General features: G+C 46.1%; 1 long non-coding RNA gene across 1 annotated transcript; it reads right to left on the bottom strand.

The window, feature by feature from the left end:
* Positions 1-5,212: 5,212 nt before the first annotated feature.
* Positions 5,213-19,917, bottom strand: LOC134980364 (uncharacterized). The gene is made up of 3 exons (XR_010190381.1): positions 19,842-19,917; positions 11,248-11,306; positions 5,213-5,271 (listed from the first exon to the last, which is right to left on the bottom strand). It is a non-coding gene; the product is annotated as an uncharacterized LOC134980364 (long non-coding RNA).
* Positions 19,918-20,024: the final 107 nt, after the last annotated feature.

Genomic DNA, 20,024 nt, shown 5'->3' with positions numbered 1-20,024 from the left:
TAATATAGCTTTGATTTGATGACTGTCGCGTTATTGTACTGTACTCGTGTATTTTTCTAATGTATTTTTTTTTTTAATTGCTTTGTTTTGCACCTGTTCCCTGCTCCACGTGGATATAATAACATCTATATAATACTCTCTATGATTTGTCAACTCTATGCCTCCCCCCCAACTGTGACCCAACCACCTCCGCTAACAGCTCCCTCTGCAGGGGATGGAGTGAAGTGACTGCGGGGTACAAGGGGTGGATGGCATGGCCAGGGTAAGGGGAGAGAGAGAGAAAGACAGGAGAATGAGAGGAGAGAGAAAGGACAGAGAGAGGAGAGAGAGAAAAAAAGAGTGGAAAAAGATGGAGGGAGAAAAGAGAGGGAAAAGAGAGAGAAGAGGGGGGGGGGAAGAGAGAGAAAGATGAGAGAGAGAAGAGAGAGAGAAAAGAGGGGAGAGAGATGGAAGAGAGAAAAGAGAGGGGAGAGAAGAGAGGTGAGAAGAGAGAGAGAACAGAGAGGAGATAAAGAGGAGAGAGTAGAAATAGCAAAGAGAGGGGGGGGGGGAAGAAAGAGGAGAGGGTGAACAGAGAGAGAGGAGAGAGGAGTGAGAGAAGACAGGGAAAAGATAGGAGAGGACAGAGAGAACAGAGAAAGGGAGAAGAGAGAAAAGAGGAGAATTGAGAGAGTTTTGATAGGAGAGAGAGAGAATAGAGAAAAAGAGAGCGGAGAGAGAGCAGTGAGAGAAGAGAGAAAAAAGGATGAAGAGAGAGAGAGAGGAGAGAAAGAGGAGAGATAAGAGATAGGAGAGAGAGGAGTGAGAGGAGGAAAGAGAGAAAGGAGAAAAGGAGAAGAGAAAAAAGAGAGGAGAAGAGAGAGGAGAGGAGAGAGAGAGAGAGAGAAGAAGAAGAAGAAGAAGAAGAGGAGAGAGGAGTAAGAAGAGAGAAGGGGAGACATGATAGAGAGAAGAGAGAGAGAGACGAGGTAGAAAAAAGAGAAGAGGAGAGAGAAAAGTGAGTGAGAGAAAAAGAGGAGAGAGAGAGAGACAAAGAAGAGAGAAAGGAGAAAGGGAGAAGAGAAAAAAGAGGTGAATAGAGAGAGAGAGAGGAGGAGAGAGAGAGAGAGAGAGAGGAAGAGAGAGGAGTGAGAAGAGAGAAGGGGAGACATGATAGAGAGAAGAGAGAGAGAGACGAGGTAGAGAAAAGAGAAGAGGAGAGAGAAAAGTGAGTGGTGAGAGAAAAAGTGGAGAGAGAGAGAGAAAGAGAGCAGAGAGAAAAAAGAGAGGGAGAGAAAGAGACAGAGGGAGAGAGAAACCTCTACCCGATGGGTAGTATTAAATATTCACATTATTCACATGTGTACAGGTTATTGACAAAGTGTAAATCTATTCTCGTGCCATAATAGTAATAATCAGAACCCTCCAATGAAGGGCATGCATAAATGTTTTAAGCAAATGAGTTTATTAGAACGTATGACGCTGGTGCTAGGTGCCAATGTTGGCAGCATTATGATAAGATCGCCATCAGGGCCCCACCCACCACGGCACGATGACACATTTTGTGTTGAAATGCGTTGCTTAGGGCCCACCGGCATCTAGGGGCCTATGAGAGGGAGGGCTACTCTGCCGGGAACCTTTCACCATATATCACTTTTTCTGTTGTCGGTGACATTCTGCCATTTCTCTATGCTGCCATTTTAAACCTCATTTCAAAGTTGAGGATTTATTCTTTTTATCGATAAGCGCTGCGCAACACAGTATTTGTTATGGCTTTAAAAAAAAAAAAAAATCCCTTCATTTTATTTGTGTGAAACGCTCAGTTCTAGTTTTATGAACGGTACAAAAAGTCTCCAAAAACTTAAACACAGACATTTGATGCCATTTAAGAAGCACTTATGCCGCCTACGCTGATCTCCCTTGTGCCAGCTGTACAGCCTCCGACCCTTGTGACTACATCTGCAAAGCCAACAACATATCTTAAAGAGACACGCCACCCGACGTACACGATTACCTCATATATGTATAATAAAACAAAGGACAAGTCCTGACACTAATAATCACTTGTTACTGATACACGGCTGCGATCCAGATACTGTTATACCTCTCAGTCATCTCAGACTCCACTGGGATCTTCACAATATTCTTCCATTTGCCTAAAAGGAATTATCCACCTACAGTACAATAAGTGCCCTTCTGTGTTTCCAGAATGTGATGCGTCCTACTCCTCGTAGTGCTTTTCAGACATGTTTTTATATTACTGGACACAGATGTTTATTTGACACATCCATGCTCCATACATTGGTTAATAGAGTACCAGAAAGTAACTTTGGGGCAGATATATTAACTTGGAGAAGGCATAAAGAAGTGATAAACCAGTGATTTGTGCAAGGTGATAAAGGTACCAGCCAATCAGATCCTAACTGTTAATTTACATATTGGAGCTGATTGGCTGGTGCTTGTATCACCTTGCACATACCACTGGTTTATCACTTCCTTATGCCTCCTCCAGGTTAATACATCTGCCCCTTTTGTTGTATTCCAGGGCATTTAGTATAAACATCTGTCTGTCACTATGGGCTAATACAATGGTGGGCATTCTGTACCTGTACAGGATACTATGCATGTGCAGGACCAGAACTGTAATCACACGCACAATGCCCGGATAGCCGCAGTCTGACTGACAGGCTGCAATCATTAGGGGGCGGGAGGGGTTGGTGTCGGCCAGCGTTTCTGCAAAGGGGTTGGGGTGTCACCTCTGTCTTCAGGGATTGTCGAGGCCAGGGTATGCATCAGCCAAAACAAGTTTCTTGGCCTTGTCAATAGAGCTTTGTGGCATCCTAAAATCATCCCCTTCCCCCCCCCACACACACACACACATGCCCCTCATTTGCTCCAATATTGCCCCATATGCCTCTGGAGCCACAAAATACCACCACAAGCTCTCAGACCCCCCACTTGCTACAAAAATGCCATCATGTCCTGAGGTCCCATATGTACGCCACAACGCCCCCAATATTCAGACCTCCCTACAAGTCCTACATATCTAGTAACATACGTACTTACCTGTAGTCGTGATCTCACAGTCAGTAGAAGGCAGGGACGTATTAATCCACGGCTGGACCCCTAGGATTTTAGGTATTTCCGGCCCACTCCAGCTGACGATTGGGAAGCAGAGATTATTCCATTATGGACACTTTCAGTATTCACATGGATACCGATACCCAGCTGAAATAAAGTCTGCCGACCTATTTTCTCACAGCGCAATTGTTCTTCCTTTTCTTTTCTCACTTGAAATCACGCTATTGGTCCGCTGTGACTCACGCCCACCACCACCACCACCACCTCAAAACAAACCTCAGCTGACTACATGTGCCTTGCTAAAGCACAGAGTGCAAAGTGCCTTTAACCATGGGGTCCCTAGGGCGCAGGTAACAATACCTCAGCAAAGAGAATGAATGGGCCCCTAGAACCTGCAGGGCCCCTAGGCTTCAGCCTAGTCATCCTTATGGATAATATGGCTCTGGTAGAGGGAGAAAGGAGAGCACATGATGCAGAATACACCTCCTCTGATTGGTTGTGTCATGTGACCTGCCCACGTTGCACAATCAAAGGAGATCACATGACCCAGAAGCTGGCTGCTACTGGTCAGTTTTTTAAACTCCCTACCGGCCCATGACCAACTAATCATAAATAAAAGAAAAAGAGAGTAATTGCCATAAAAATATAGATTAAATGCATTTGCTAAAAACAAAAGAGAAAGGAGGAGTAGTAGGGGAGTACAGTGGCAAATACAGCTTAGAAATTATCTAACTATGAAGAACCAAAAACAATTGCTGGTGATTGAACCACCTGCCCTTAGAAACAACTTATGGGACCCATACAGTGCTTGGAAACAAAGGTATACTAGATATCCTAATTGGCGCTACCTGCTTAATAAAATTATTCTAATTAAAATGTGGTGCAGTGTGTTGTTTGTCTTGTGATTATCAAATGATTTGTATCTGTTTAGATGAATCAAATAGATTAAAAACAAAAAAGAGAAAGTGATGGTATTCAATACAACAGGGTGTCACACAGGCTAATTCAGTTCTCTGACGAGAGTGATTTAAGATAGGATACACCAGGAGCAACCACACACAGACTGCAATCTCCTGCAGGATGAAAATGCAATGATTTTCATTTGTCTCCAGTGTTGTGTGGTGTCCATGGCTGGTCTGCATTTGGCCCTCAGAGCAGAGGCACCAGGCCCAGGTAAAACCAATGCAGCTCCTAGTGATGCACAATATCCAATGGAATCTCACCCCAGACTGCTTCTCCAAGTAGGTTGACTATTCCTGGTCACAACCGTGGCCTGGAAGATACTCAACCCCTTGGTGCCTCATACGGTTCTCCAGGCTTAGACTGGAGATGCTCAAACACTAAATAGAGAAGACATGGACCAGAGACTGCTAACCATATTTATATTGTTGCGCAAATTCTCAGTGCGCTGCTGCAGAGACGAACGCATTCCTGTTTGTGGCGTGTTTTCACTCTGCGCACGTGCAGACATTTACGCAAGTATGGACGATGCAGAACCGCTTGCTTTTCAACTGCACCTCCACTTATGAACAAGGGTGCAAAGTACAGTGAGGGTGTGTTGACGGAACTGTGGGCTATGCGGAATATGGTGTAAGCGTAAATACACCCATTTCCAGCCATCTTTTGCACTTAGTGTAGGGTAGGTTCACGTAGAACCTGATGATGACAACAAGAAGCAAACCGAGCGCACATATAGTGGGAAGGGTGCACCACAAAACACGTACAGCTCTGCGCATGGTAGAGCAGACAGGTTTACTTTCAAGCGCGCAATATGGTAGCAAATACGCCCCATTTTCGTCCAACTCGGCACCAGATCCTCAGTGTTTTCTATTTGCATAATCCACCAAAGTGATCAAGTCGGCTCTTGCAACGAGATGCAATGTATACATCTAAATGGACATCACAGAAAGTGCTTCTGTACGCTACTCAACCATTATGACCTAATTGCTCAGTTTAATGTACAACTCTGTATGTAACACATTGCCATATCTGTACGTCCTCTTTTATGCTGCCTGACACCAAAGCCCAGGCACTCAACTCGTAAATGTCACATACATCAAAGATGAAATTACACTTTGTTATAAATATTCCTTTTTATGAATTACTTCAAAGATGGGAAATCGAACAGGTTTAAGTAGTAATTATACCTAAACAGAATGTCAATTTGCCTTCTTCTGATTCTTTTAGGGCCATTAGTATTTTGACATATACCTGAAAGAGGAGGTAAATTAAAAATAATTAAATACATAAATACATAAATAAATAAATAAATGTTAAAAACCGGTAGGGATTGTTTCTGTACATAGAATTTTTTTTGAGAAATATACTTCTAGGGACTGTTTATGAACTATGGAGACAAAAAATAAATCAGAACTTTTGTCTGTTTGTGTGTTCATTGTGGCATCACGCAAAAACTGATTGATGAATTTGGATGGCGTTTTCAGTATTGTATAGCTTAGTCAACTAGAAATAAACTGAGGTATATATGATCTCAATATGACATCAGGGAGAGGAGCAATAAAGGAAAAACCAGACACTTGGCACGTGCAACATGCAGGCTCCTGAAGTCCAAAATGACTACATGTATATATATATTTATATACATATATTATATATATATATATATATATATATATATATATATATATACACATTATTTCACTCACCATAATGCCTATTCCACATTATGCCACACACTGTAATGCCCATTACACATTATTACACACACCGTAATGCCCATTACACATTATGCCACACACTGTAATGCCCATTACACATTATGCCACACACCGTAATGCTCATTGCACATTACACACACCGTAATGCCCATTACACATTATGCCACACACTGTAATGCCCATTACACATGATTCCATACACTGTAATGTTCATTACACATACAGTTATGCTCCTGACACAAGTTTATGCTCCACACACAATAATGTACCTTACAAATTATGCCTACAGTAAGGCCACTAATTATTTTTAAATTACCTGCTCATTGCCAGGGTCTTATGCTCATTGCCAGGGGTCTCATGCTCATTGCCAATGGTTTCATTCCCTGGGTTCCCTGATCATTGCCAGGGGTTTCCATGCTCGTTGACAGGGGTTTACATGCTTGTTGTCAGGGGTTACAATGCTTGTTGACAGGGGTTTACATGCTTGTTGTCAGGGGTTTCCATGCTCGTTGCCAGGAATTTCCTACTTGTTGACAGGGGTTTCCATGCTCATTGCCAGGAGTTTCCTGCTTGTTGTCAGGGGTTTCCATGCTTGTTGTCAGGGGTTTACATGCTCGTTGACAGGGGTTTCCATGCTCGCTGCCAGGGGTTTCCATGCTTGTTGTCAGGGGTTTACATGCTCGTTGCCAGGAATTTCCTGCTTGTTAACAGAGGTTTCCATGCTTGTTGTCAGGGGTTTCCATGCTCATTGCCAGGAGTTTCCTGCTTGTTGACAGGGGTTTCCATGCTTGTTATCAGGGGTTTCCATGCTTGTTGTCAGGGGTTTCCATGCTCATTGACAGGGGTTTCCATGCTCGTTGATAGGATTTCCCTGCTTGTTGACAGGGGTTTTCATGCTCGCTGCCAGGGGTTTCCATGCTTGTTGTCAGGGGTTTACATGCTCGTTGACAGGGGTTTCCATGCTCGTTGACAGGGGTTTCCATGGTCGTTGCCAGGGCTTTCATTTCCTGGGTTCCCTGCTCATTGTCAGGGGTCTAATGCTCATTACCAGGGGTTTCCACATGCTCGCTGACAGGGGTTTCCATGCTCGTTGACAGGGGTTTCCATGCTCGTTGTCAGGGGTTTACATGCTCGTTGACAGGGGTTTCCATGCTCATTGACAGGGATTTCCATGCTCGTTGATAGGAATTTCCTGCTTGTTGACAGGGGTTTCCATGGTCGTTGCCAGAGCTTTCATTCCCTGGGTTCCCTGCTCATTGTCAGGGGTCTAATGCTCATTACCAGGGGTTTCCACATGCTCGCTGTCAGGGGTTTCCATGCTCGTTGACAGGGGTTTCCATGCTCGTTGACAGGGGTTTCCATGCTCGTTGACAGGGGTTTCCTGCTTGTTGACAGGGTTTTCCATGCTCGTTGCCAGGGGTTTCATTCCCTGGGTTCCCTGCTCATTGCCAGGGGTCTAATGCTCGTTACCAGTGGTTTCCATGCTCATTACCAGGGGTTTCCATGCTCGTTGACAGGGGTTTCCATGCTCGTTGCCAGGGGTTTCCATGCTCATTGACAGGAATTTCTCACTTGTTGACAGGGGTTTCAATGCTCGTTGCCAGGAGTTTCCTGCTTGTTGACAGGGGTTTCCATGCTTGTTGTCAGGGGTTTCCGTATTGTTGCCAGGGGTTTAATGCTCGTTGCCAGGGGTTTAATGCTCGTTGCCAGGGGTTTAATGCTCGTTGCCAGGTCTTTACAGCAGTGCAAGAGACAAAATAGCGCTGACAGATGTGGTGGAAGTGTGTGGGAGGCTATGTGTGTGTGGCTGGCACTGACCTGTGTGCATCCTAGAGGCAGTGATTATCTCTTCAGCGCCAGCCAGCGGGGAGCAGGAAAGGAGGTGCTGCCGCCAGGCACTGACAGGCAGTAACGGGTGAAGCGGGAATAGATGCAGTGCAATGCTCCGGAGTGTGTGACTTTGTACCACAAGCCGTACGCTGCAATCCACTCCCCTCCCATACAGCCACTCGCAGCAACTTCTGGGTCAGTGCTCGAAGTGCCATACCGCTGCATACCGTCCCACTTCGAGCACTGTATATATATATATATATATATATATATATATATGGATAACGCTGCTCCTCACCTCTGTGGTGCCACTGGTGGCCACTGGAGACACACACATTGTATATATTAAAATTATCTTCTTTGAATTATTCTAATAATTTTTGTAGTCAACACTCTGGTTACTTGCCATCCCAGGACTCAGCAGTAGCCAGAAAACCAATGCAGGAACCACCAGATGGTCCTGCAGCGCTCAGAGCAGAGGCACCAGGTACACATGTGGCCACTTACCGGTGATTCAGTCTGGCAGCAAGGAGTGAAACCCTGTGTGGGGTGAGCAGTGCGGTGGCCGGGAGGGGTCGGTGCTGGGGCTGCAGATGATGCGGGTGAGGAGGCAGATACCCGGCTCAGCTGCTATATATCTGCTGCGTGCAGACAGAGGGGCGGGGTCCTGTTCTTGCCCCTCCCACACCCCCCGCACAGGCCATGCCCAGACTCCTCCGGCCAGCTGCTGGTGGCGACTGGTGTCCTCTACCCCCAGACTGCCCGGGAGCTGTGCAGGGACTGGTGAGCTAACACGTGACAGTACTGGTCTATATAGTGCAACATCACTATAGTCTGAGCGCTGCGGGACGTCTGGTGGTTCCTGCATCTGTTTCCTAGTCACTGCCGCTACTTGTTGCAGAGTCCCGGGATGACAAGTAACCTGGGGTTGCAGCACAGTATATAGAGAAGGGGGTGCAGAGTATGCAGAATATGGTATGAGCAGTATATGGAGGAGGGGGTGTCCTGTATATAGGGGACACTATATGGAGGGGTATGGTTGTTCAGTGTGTATATAGGGGTAGTATATGGTGGGGGTACAGAATATGGAAGAGGATTGGTCGTGCAGTGCATATAGGGACAAGTATATGGTGGGGGGTGCAGTGTACATAGGGTGTGTGTTTGTGTCCCAAATAGAGCTTTGTCAGGCGCCCTCCCATGGCAGCACCACAGAGGTGAGGAGCAGCGTTAGTCTTTTATATATTAATTTTACAGTAAGTGGAAATCAAACAAAAGGGTAGATAATCCAGTCAATTTTGAGTAGGAAAGGTTGCTATAATGGCAACTGCCACACTAAAAACCTACCCCTACCCCCACTCTCTCTCTCTCTCTCTCTCCAACACCCACTCTCCCCAGCACCCACTCTCCCCAGCACCCTCCAGCACCCACTCTCTCTCCAGCACCCTCTCTCCATATGCAGCAAGTGTGAAACAGTCAGCATCAGGCTGTAACATCTCCCTGCATTATCACTTTCACAGCAGCAGCACATAAGGAATCATTTGGTTAGTGGGGCGGCCTCTAGTGGCCGCCAGCGCACATAACAGAGGTGAGGAGCAGACTTATCCTTTTATTATATAAGATAAGAAGATAGGAGCATAAAAGCAAACTCATGAATTTAATAAAGAGTAATAATAGCAGAAAGGATGATATAATTAGCCCAAAGTGGAGTAATAATAACAGAAAGGATGATATAATTAGCCTAAACAGAGTAATAACAACAGAAAGGATGATATAATCAGCCTAAACAGAGTAATAATAACAGAAAGGATGATATAATCAGCCTAAACAGAGTAATAATAACAGAAAGGATGATATAATTAGCCTAAACAGAGTAATAATAACAGGAAGGATGATATAATTAGCCTAAACAGATAAATAATAAATACATTTCTTACATGAAAACAAACTCAGTAGTAATTGTTGTATTTAACTGTATGGGTTGTACTGATTTACATGGGAGAATACAATGTCAGGGCCCTACGGACGGGGCATGGTCAGCTACCAGACGGGGCCAACTCCAGAGGGTGTGAATGTAACTTCATTTATTGTGCCACAAAAAACAAACATTGGTGGTCATTCCGAGTTGTTCGCTCGCTAGCAGTTTTTTGCAGCAGTGCAAACGTTATGCCGCCGCCCACTGGGAGTGTATTTTAGCTTAGCAGAAGTGCAAACGAAAGGATCACAGAGCGGCTACAAAAGAATTTTGTGCAGTTTCAGAGTAGCTTCAGACCTACTCAGCGCTTGCGATCACTTCAGACTGTTCAGTTATTGTTTTGACGTCATGAACACGCCCTGCGTTCGCCCAGCCACTCCTGCGTTTTTTCGAACACTCCCTGAAAACGGTCAGTTGACCCCCAGAAACGCCCTCTTCCTGTCAATCAGGCCAGCATCGTTCGTTGTAATAGTACGACACGCGTGCGCATTGCGCCGCATACACATGTGCAGAAGTGCCTTTTTTTGCCTGATCGCTGTGCAGTGAACGATAGCAGCTAGCGACCAACTCGGAATGACCCCCATTGTCCTTTCAGAAGCAACTGCCTGTAATATGGAAATAGGCGATAAGAACATATTTGATAATGTAATTAGATAGAACAGATGAAGGAACTCAGGTCCCAAGTGGTATAAAGACAGGATTACGTCTCACTCTGATGCATTATTGCCGGAAAGGGGCACACGCTTTAACCCACTCAGGATGTATTTTTAACAGAAAATATAAAACAAATCCTGTAACTCATACGTAAACATGGTGCATGGGGAGGGGGTTCCAGTTGCCCAGAATGCAACATCTGCTAATACTGCCAGGCATTATCTGGACACTATTGTGGGGTGTAAATATACCCACCTGCTACGACTGGTGCAAATGCAACTGTTTATGAGCTGGACACATCTTGAAATGCACATAAAACATTTCTTAGTCGCTTCTCACAGCAAATAGCAATAAACTTACTGGAACAAAAAGTGTGCCAAATAATAATACACTGCTTCACAACACGGGTAAAAATGCAAATATGTACCATTTTACATGACACAATAATTTAGGCACCTTCTCCTCTGAAATCCCCCTCAGAAGCTGTCTAGCCCCTGGATTCTTACATTGTATACAGCGGGGGCCACATCCTCTGTCAGACTGGGAGTGTGGCCCCCGGCAGTGATAATATACAGATCTTGCGCAGGACCTGTTTTTGGTTAGATCAACACAGATAACTCGTGGACACTCGCTCAGGTTAGAGGAGAGGAGATTCCGCACAATACGGCGTAAAGGCTTTTTTACGGTAAGGACAATACGTGTTTGGAATTCCCTGCCTGAGGGAGTTGTAATGGCCGACTCAGTCAACACCTGTAAGAATGGATTAGATAAATTCCTAATGGATAAGGATATCCAGGGTTACGGGGCATAGTCACGCACTATGGTTATTATAAAAAAGAGGGATAAAACGTAACGGCAGTCATCAACTTCGGTCAAAATTTTATACAAAGTAATCGTGCATAGGAGACCACAAATAGGTTGAACTCGATGGACAATTGTCTTTTTTTCAACCTTAGATACTATGTTACTATGTTATTATGTATATCATAGGCCAGAGTCACACCTCCAGCCCATTACAGACATGATGTTTACATGCAAAATAAACGTACTTACCGATAGCAAATTCTCATGTGCACCAATTCTCATAAATGTCCACCGTTGAGTAAAAAAACCTATATAAATCATATAAATACCAATTACTGAAATATTACTTTGATAATGACTATAGGTGTGACACAAGATACATTTAACTTACGCAAAACCTGTATTATGAAAGCCTTTTTATAGTTCGTTGGTTGCATTTCCATTAAACATATGTTAAACATACTTATCTAATACATCAAGTGTCGCAGGGGTCACCAAGGGTCTATTCACGTAGAAAATGAAAAATGAATAGTTACTTACAGTTCGATACGATATAGAGCTTTGGGAAGTAGCAATTTATGTATACTCACCTTTCCGGCGAAGCAATCTGGTATCCAGAGGACGTCTTCAGCTGTGGCCCCCTCTTCGCAGAGTGAAGTCAGCTGGTGGGTCCAATCTGCACATGCACTGCTGGCTGAGCACCCGGGAGGCTGCTAGGACGGCAGGGAAATCAGGGGGCGGAGCTAGCGCCGAGCAGGGAGGCATTGAGCTGTTACCGCACAGAAGTTCAGATTACGCCTTCTTGAGATGGTGAATCTGAACTCCACGGATAAGCAAAAAGCTGAGCTTTCCGTTCCTTTATGAATAGCACTCATACTAAAGTATGGTGATGCGATTCAGCCACTGAGTGGAAGTGCCGCTGGAGAAGCCAGGACCTTTCTCCACCGTAACCCGGCAATGGCTCCTCCACCTGGTGACGTGGTTCCTCCCCCTAGTGACGTCAGAAGTCCTTTCTCCAACTTGATTTTAGCCATAACCATGTGAATAGCCTAAAGCAGAGAAAAGCCCTGTTTTCTGAAGACCAATGCTCTTCTCTGCTACATGAATAGACCCTCAGGTCACCTAGCCAACTAGAGACAGTGGAGGGAATTTGCGCTAGTTGCTGGTTAAAGACACTATGGACCTCCCTTGGCTAACAGATAACCATACAGTGACAGAATTGGCAGCCAGCCCAAGGTGCACTGCCCCTAGACAAGAGTGCTACAGGATTAAATTGGGGTGGGGGTCAGGCTCCCCAGTGTAATGTATAGCCCTTTGTTCTCGCCAATGGATCCCCGTTTCATCTGCACTGAGCTCCCTCAAACTGCCCAAAACCTAATAACCCGGGGAACCTGCTGCTGTGTGCCACAGAAGGGGGGCAAGGTGGCAGCATCTTGATAAGCCAATACAGCCAGGAATCTTTATCTAAACCCAGATGTGCAGGACTGGCCCAGAGATAACAGGGGACTTCTCCCCACCAACTCTTTCTACAGGACAGAACTGGAAAGCTAGACCAGATAATCTGAGTATCATAAGGGTGAAACATTACCCCCATTATCCTTCCAGGGCTTTCTGCTCAGCTGTCGCCTCTGTGCATACTTTCTCTGAGAACATGGGGCTCTACATCCCTTTTGTGACACCTTTTGATTAGAGATGAGCGGGTTCGGTTTCTCTGAATCCGAACCCGCCAGAACTTCATGTTTTTTTTCACGGGTCCGAGCGACTCGGATCTTCCCGCCTTGCTCGGTTAACCCGAGCGCGCCCGAACGTCATCATGACGCTGTCGGATTCTCGCGAGGCTCGGATTCTATCGCGAGACTCGGATTCTATATAAGGAGCCGCGCGTCGCCGCCATTTTCACACGTGCATTGAGATTGATAGGGAGAGGACGTGGCTGGCGTCCTCTCCGTTTAGAATTAGAATAGATTAGAGAGACACTTGATTTACTAATTTTGGGGAGCATTAGGAGTACTCAGTAGTGTACAGTGCAGAGTTTTGCTGATAGTGACCAGTGACCACCACTTTTATTTATAATCCGTTCTCTGCCTGAAAAAAGCGATACACAGCACACAGTGACTCAGTCACATACCATATCTGTGTGCACTGCTCAGGCTCAGGCCAGTGTGCTGCATCATCTATATATATTATATATCTGTCTGACTGCTCAGCTCACACAGCTTATAATTGTGGGGGAGACTGGGGAGCACTACTGCAGTGCCAGTTATAGGTTATAGCAGGAGCCAGGAGTACATAATATTATATTAAAATTAAACAGTGCACACTTTTGCTGCAGGAGTGCCACTGCCAGTGTGACTAGTGACCAGTGACCTGACCACCAGTATATAATATTAGTAGTATACTATCTCTTTATCAACCAGTCTATATTAGCAGCAGACACAGTACAGTGCGGTAGTTCACGGCTGTGGCTACCTCTGTGTCGGCACTCGGCAGCCCGTCCATAATTGTATATACCAGTGACCTAACCGTGGTTTTTTTTTCTTTCTTTATACATACATACTAGTTACGAGTATACTATCTCTTTATCAACCAGTCTATATATTAGCAGCAGACACAGTACAGTGCGGTAGTTCACGGCTGTGGCTACCTCTGTGTCGGCACTCGGCAGCCCGTCCATAATTGTATATACCACCTAACCGTGGTTTTTTTTTCTTTCTTTATACATACATACTAGTTACGAGTATACTATCTCTTTATCAACCAGTCTATATATTAGCAGCAGACACAGTACAGTGCGGTAGTTCACGGCTGTGGCTACCTCTGTGTCGGCACTCGGCAGCCCGTCCATAATTGTATATACCACCTAACCGTGGTTTTTTTTTCTTTCTTTATACATACATACTAGTTACGAGTATACTATCTCTTTATCAACCAGTCTATATATTAGCAGCAGACACAGTACAGTGCGGTAGTTCACGGCTGTGGCTACCTCTGTGTCGGCACTCGGCAGCCCGTCCATAATTGTATATACCACCTAACCGTGGTTTTTTTTTCTTTCTTTATACATACATACTAGTTACGAGTATACTATCTCTTTATCAACCAGTCTATATATTAGCAGCAGACACAGTACAGTGCGGTAGTTCACGGCTGTGGCTACCTCTGTGTCGGCACTCGGCAGCCCGTCCATAATTGTATATACCACCTAACCGTGGTTTTTTTTTCTTTCTTTATACATACATACTAGTTACGAGTATACTATCTCTTTATCAACCAGTCTATATATTAGCAGCAGACACAGTACAGTGCGGTAGTTCACGGCTGTGGCTACCTCTGTGTCGGCACTCGGCAGCCCGTCCATAATTGTATATACCACCTAACCGTGGTTTTTTTTTCTTTCTTTATACATACATACTAGTTACGAGTATACTATCTCTTTATCAACCAGTCTATATATTAGCAGCAGACACAGTACAGTGCGGTAGTTCACGGCTGTGGCTACCTCTGTGTCGGCACTCGGCAGCCCGTCCATAATTGTATATACCACCTAACCGTGGTTTTTTTTCTTTCTTTATACATACATACTAGTTACGAGTATACTATCTCTTTATCAACCAGTCTATATATTAGCAGCAGACACAGTACAGTGCGGTAGTTCACGGCTGTGGCTACCTCTGTGTCGGCACTCGGCAGCCCGTCCATAATTGTATACTAGTATCCAATCCATCCATCTCCATTGTTTACCTGAGGTGCCTTTTAGTTGTGCCTATTAAAATATGGAGAACAAAAATGTTGAGGTTCCAAAATTAGGGAAAGATCAAGATCCACTTCCACCTCGTGCTGAAGCTGCTGCCACTAGTCATGGCCGAGACGATGAAATGCCAGCAACGTCGTCTGCCAAGGCCGATGCCCAATGGCATAGTACAGAGCATGTCAAAACCAAAACACCAAATATCAGTAAAAAAAGGACTCCAAAACCTAAAATAAAATTGTCGGAGGAGAAGCGTAAACTTGCCAATATGCCATTTACCACACGGAGTGGCAAGGAACGGCTGAGGCCCTGGCCTATGTTCATGGCTAGTGGTTCAGCTTCACATGAGGATGGAAGCACTCAGCCTCTCGCTAGAAAACTGAAAAGACTCAAGCTGGCAAAAGCACCGCAAAGAACTGTGCGTTCTTTGAAATCCCAAATCCACAAGGAGAGTCCAATTGTGTCGGTTGCGATGCCTGACCTTCCCAACACTGGACGTGAAGAGCATGCGCCTTCCACCATTTGCACGCCCCCTGCAAGTGCTGGAAGGAGCACCCGCAGTCCAGTTCCTGATAGTCAGATTGAAGATGTCAGTGTTGAAGTACACCAGGATGAGGAGGATATGGGTGTTGCTGGCGCTGGGGAGGAAATTGACCAGGAGGATTCTGATGGTGAGGTGGTTTGTTTAAGTCAGGCACCCGGGGAGACACCTGTTGTCCGTGGGAGGAATATGGCCGTTGACATGCCAGGTGAAAATACCAAAAAAATCAGCTCTTCGGTGTGGAGGTATTTCACCAGAAATGCGGACAACAGGTGTCAAGCCGTGTGTTCCCTTTGTCAAGCTGTAATAAGTAGGGGTAAGGACGTTAACCACCTCGGAACATCCTCCCTTATACGTCACCTGCAGCGCATTCATAATAAGTCAGTGACAAGTTCAAAAACTTTGGGCGACAGCGGAAGCAGTCCACTGACCAGTAAATCCCTTCCTCTTGTAACCAAGCTCACGCAAACCACCCCACCAACTCCCTCAGTGTCAATTTCCTCCTTCCCCAGGAATGCCAATAGTCCTGCAGGCCATGTCACTGGCAATTCTGACGAGTCCTCTCCTGCCTGGGATTCCTCCGATGCATCCTTGCGTGTAACGCCTACTGCTGCTGGCGCTGCTGTTGTTGCCGCTGGGAGTCGATGGTCATCCCAGAGGGGAAGTCGTAAGCCCACTTGTACTACTTCCAGTAAGCAATTGACTGTTTAACAGTCCTTTGCGAGGAAGATGAAATATCACAGCAGTCATCCTACTGCAAAGCGGATAACTGAGTCCTTGACAACTATGTTGGTGTTAGACGTGCGTCCGGTATCCGCCGTTAGTTCACAGGGAACTAGACAATTTATTGAGGCAGTGTGCCCCCGTTACCAAATACCATCTAGGTTCCACTTCTCTAGGCAGGCGATACCGAGAATGTACACGGACGTCAGAAAAAGACTCACCAGTGTCCTAAAAAATGCAGTTGTACCCAATGTCCACTTAACCGCGGACATGTGGACAAGTGGAGCAGGGCAGGGTCAGGACTATATGACTGTGACAGCCCACTGGGTAGATGTATGGACTCCCGCCGCAAGAACAGCAGCGGCGGCACCAGTAGCAGCATCTCGCAAACGCCAACTCTTTCCTAGGCAGGCTACGCTTTGTATCACCGCTTTCCAGAATACGCACACAGCTGAAAACCTCTTACGGCAACTGAGGAAGATCATCGCGGAATGGCTTACCCCAATTGGACTCTCCTGTGGATTTGTGGCATCGGACAACGCCAGCAATATTGTGTGTGCATTAAATATGGGCAAATTCCAGCACGTCCCATGTTTTGCACATACCTTGAATTTGGTGGTGCAGAATTTTTTAAAAAACGACAGGGGCGTGCAAGAGATGCTGTCGGTGGCCAGAAAAATTGCGGGACACTTTCGGCGTACAGGCACCACGTACAGAAGACTGGAGCACCACCAAAAACTACTGAACCTGCCCTGCCATCATCTGAAGCAAGAAGTGGTAACGAGGTGGAATTCAACCCTCTATATGCTTCAGAGGTTGGAGGAGCAGCAAAAGGCCATTCAAGCCTATACAATTGAGCACGATATAGTAGGTGGAATGCACCTGTCTCAAGTGCAGTGGAGAATGATTTCAACGTTGTGCAAGGTTCTGATGCCCTTTGAACTTGCCACACGTGAAGTCAGTTCAGACACTGCCAGCCTGAGTCAGGTCATTCCCCTCATCAGGCTTTTGCAGAAGAAGCTGGAGGCATTGAAGAAGGAGCTAAAAGGGAGCGATTCCGCTAGGCATGTGGGACTTGTGGATGCAGCCCTTAATTCGCTTAACAAGGATTCACGGGTGGTCAATCTGTTGAAATCAGAGCACTACATTTTGGCCACCGTGCTCGATCCTAGATTTAAAGCCTACCTTGGATCTCTCTTTCCGGCAGACACAGGTCTGCTGGGGTTGAAAGACCTGCTGGTGACAAAATTGTCAAGTCAAGCGGAACGCGACCTGTCAACATCTCCTCCTTCACATTCTCCCGCAACTGGGGGTGCGAGGAAAAGGCTCAGAATTCCGAGCCCACCCGCTGGCGGTGATCCAGGGCAGTCTGGAGCGACTGCTGATGCTGACATCTGGTCCGGACTGAAGGACCTGACAACGATTACGGACATGTCGTCTACTGTCACTGCATATGATTCTCTCAACATTGATAGAATGGTGGAGGATTATATGAGTGACCGCATCCAAGTAGGCACGTCACACAGTCCGTACTTATACTGGCAGGAAAAAGAGGCAATTTGGAGGCCCTTGCACAAACTGGCTTTATTCTACCTAAGTTGCCCTCCCACAAGTGTGTACTCCGAAAGAGTGTTTAGTGCCGCCGCTCACCTTGTCAGCAATCGGCGTACGAGGTTACATCCAGAAAATGTGGAGAAGATGATGTTCATTAAAATGAATTATAATCAATTCCTCCGCGGAGACATTGACCAGCAGCAATTGCCTCCACAAAGTACACAGGGAGCTGAGATGGTGGATTCCAGTGGGGACGAATTGATAATCTGTGAGGAGGGGGATGTACACGGTGATATATCGGAGGGTGAAGATGAGGTGGACATCTTGCCTCTGTAGAGCCAGTTTGTGCAAGGAGAGATTAATTGCTTCTTTTTTGGGGGGGGTCCAAACCAACCCGTCATATCAGTCACAGTCGTGTGGCAGACCCTGTCACTGAAATGATGGGTTGGTTAAAGTGTGCATGTCCTGTTTTGTTTATACAACATAAGGGTGGGTGGGAGGGCCCAAGGACAATTCCATCTTGCACCTCTTTTTTCTTTTCTTTTTCTTTGCATCATGTGCTGATTGGGGAGGGTTTTTTGGAAGGGACATCCTGCGTGACACTGCAGTGCCACTCCTAGATGGGCCCGGTGTTTGTGTCGGCCACTAGGGTCGCTAATCTTACTCACACAGTCAGCTACCTCATTGCGCCTCTTTTTTTCTTTGCGTCATGTGCTGTTTGGGGAGGGTTTTTTGGAAGGGACATCCTGCGTGACACTGCAGTGCCACTCCTAGATGGGCCCGGTGTTTGTGTCGGCCACTAGGGTCGCTAATCTTACTCACACAGTCAGCTACCTCATTGCGCCTCTTTTTTTCTTTGCGTCATGTGCTGTTTGGGGAGGGTTTTTTGGAAGGGACATCCTGCGTGACACTGCAGTGCCACTCCTAGATGGGCCCGGTGTTTGTGTCGGCCACTAGGGTCGCTAATCTTACTCACACAGTCAGCTACCTCATTGCGCCTCTTTTTTTCTTTGCGTCATGTGCTGTTTGGGGAGGGTTTTTTGGAAGGGACATCCTGCGTGACACTGCAGTGCCACTCCTAGATGTGCCCGGTGTTTGTGTCGGCCACTAGGGTCGCTAATCTTACTCACACAGCTACCTCATTGCGCCTCTTTTTTTCTTTGCGTCATGTGCTGTTTGGGGAGGGTTTTTTGGAAGGGCCATCCTGCGTGACACTGCAGTGCCACTCCTAGATGGGCCCGGTGTTTGTGTCGGCCACTAGGGTCGCTAATCTTACTCACACAGCTACCTCATTGCGCCTCTTTTTTTCTTTGCGTCATGTGCTGTTTGGGGAGGGTTTTTTGGAAGGGACATCCTGCGTGACACTGCAGTGCCACTCCTAGATGGGCCCGGTGTTTGTGTCGGCCACTAGGGTCGCTAATCTTACTCACACAGTCAGCTACCTCATTGCGCCTCTTTTTTTCTTTGCGTCATGTGCTGTTTGGGGAGGGTTTTTTGGAAGGGCCATCCTGCGTGACACTGCAGTGCCACTCCTAGATGGGCCCGGTGTTTGTGTCGGCCACTAGGGTCGCTAATCTTACTCACACAGCTACCTCATTGCGCCTCTTTTTTTCTTTGCGTCATGTGCTGTTTGGGGAGGGTTTTTTGGAAGGGCCATCCTGCGTGACACTGCAGTGCCACTCCTAGATGGGCCCGGTGTTTGTGTCGGCCACTAGGGTCGCTAATCTTACTCACACAGCTACCTCATTGCGCCTCTTTTTTTCTTTGCGTCATGTGCTGTTTGGGGAGGGTTTTTTGGAAGGGACATCCTGCGTGACACTGCAGTGCCACTCCTAGATGGGCCCGGTGTTTGTGTCGGCCACTAGGGTCGCTTATCTTACTCACACAGCGACCTCGGTGCAAATTTTAGGACTAAAAATAATATTGTGAGGTGTGAGGTATTCAGAATAGACTGAAAATGAGTGTAAATTATGGTTTTTGAGGTTAATAATACTTTGGGATCAAAATGACCCCCAAATTCTATGATTTAAGCTGTTTTTTAGTGTTTTTGGAAAAAAACACCCGAATCCAAAACACACCCGAATCCGACAAAAAAAATTCGGTGAGGTTTTGACAAAACGCGTTCGAACCCAAAACACGGCCGCGGAACCGAACCCAAAACCAAAACACAAAACCCGAAAAATTTCAGGCGCTCATCTCTACTTTTGATATCATATTTCTGTCATTTTATTATTTGCAAATACTACTGTCCCATAAGAATGTATATTAAATACGTACCTGGCATGCAGAAAGGTGGAATTGTATTGTACACCTGGTCAAATAAACACATTTCCAGAACCCTGATTTGTTCCTGTAAAAACACACTGACATTTAGCAACTATCATACAGGATAAAGAAAAACTTGCATTATTTGACTAAATGAGTGCTGCAGTTACCTCCTCCTCCTGTAGAGGCCGCTGT

The sequence above is a fragment of the Pseudophryne corroboree genome, chromosome 12 (genome assembly GCF_028390025.1).
Source record: "Pseudophryne corroboree isolate aPseCor3 chromosome 12, aPseCor3.hap2, whole genome shotgun sequence".
Classification (NCBI taxonomy): Eukaryota; Metazoa; Chordata; class Amphibia; order Anura; family Myobatrachidae; genus Pseudophryne; species Pseudophryne corroboree.
Note: the sequence above shows the minus strand (reverse complement) of the source record. Positions and strands in the feature narration are given on the sequence as shown.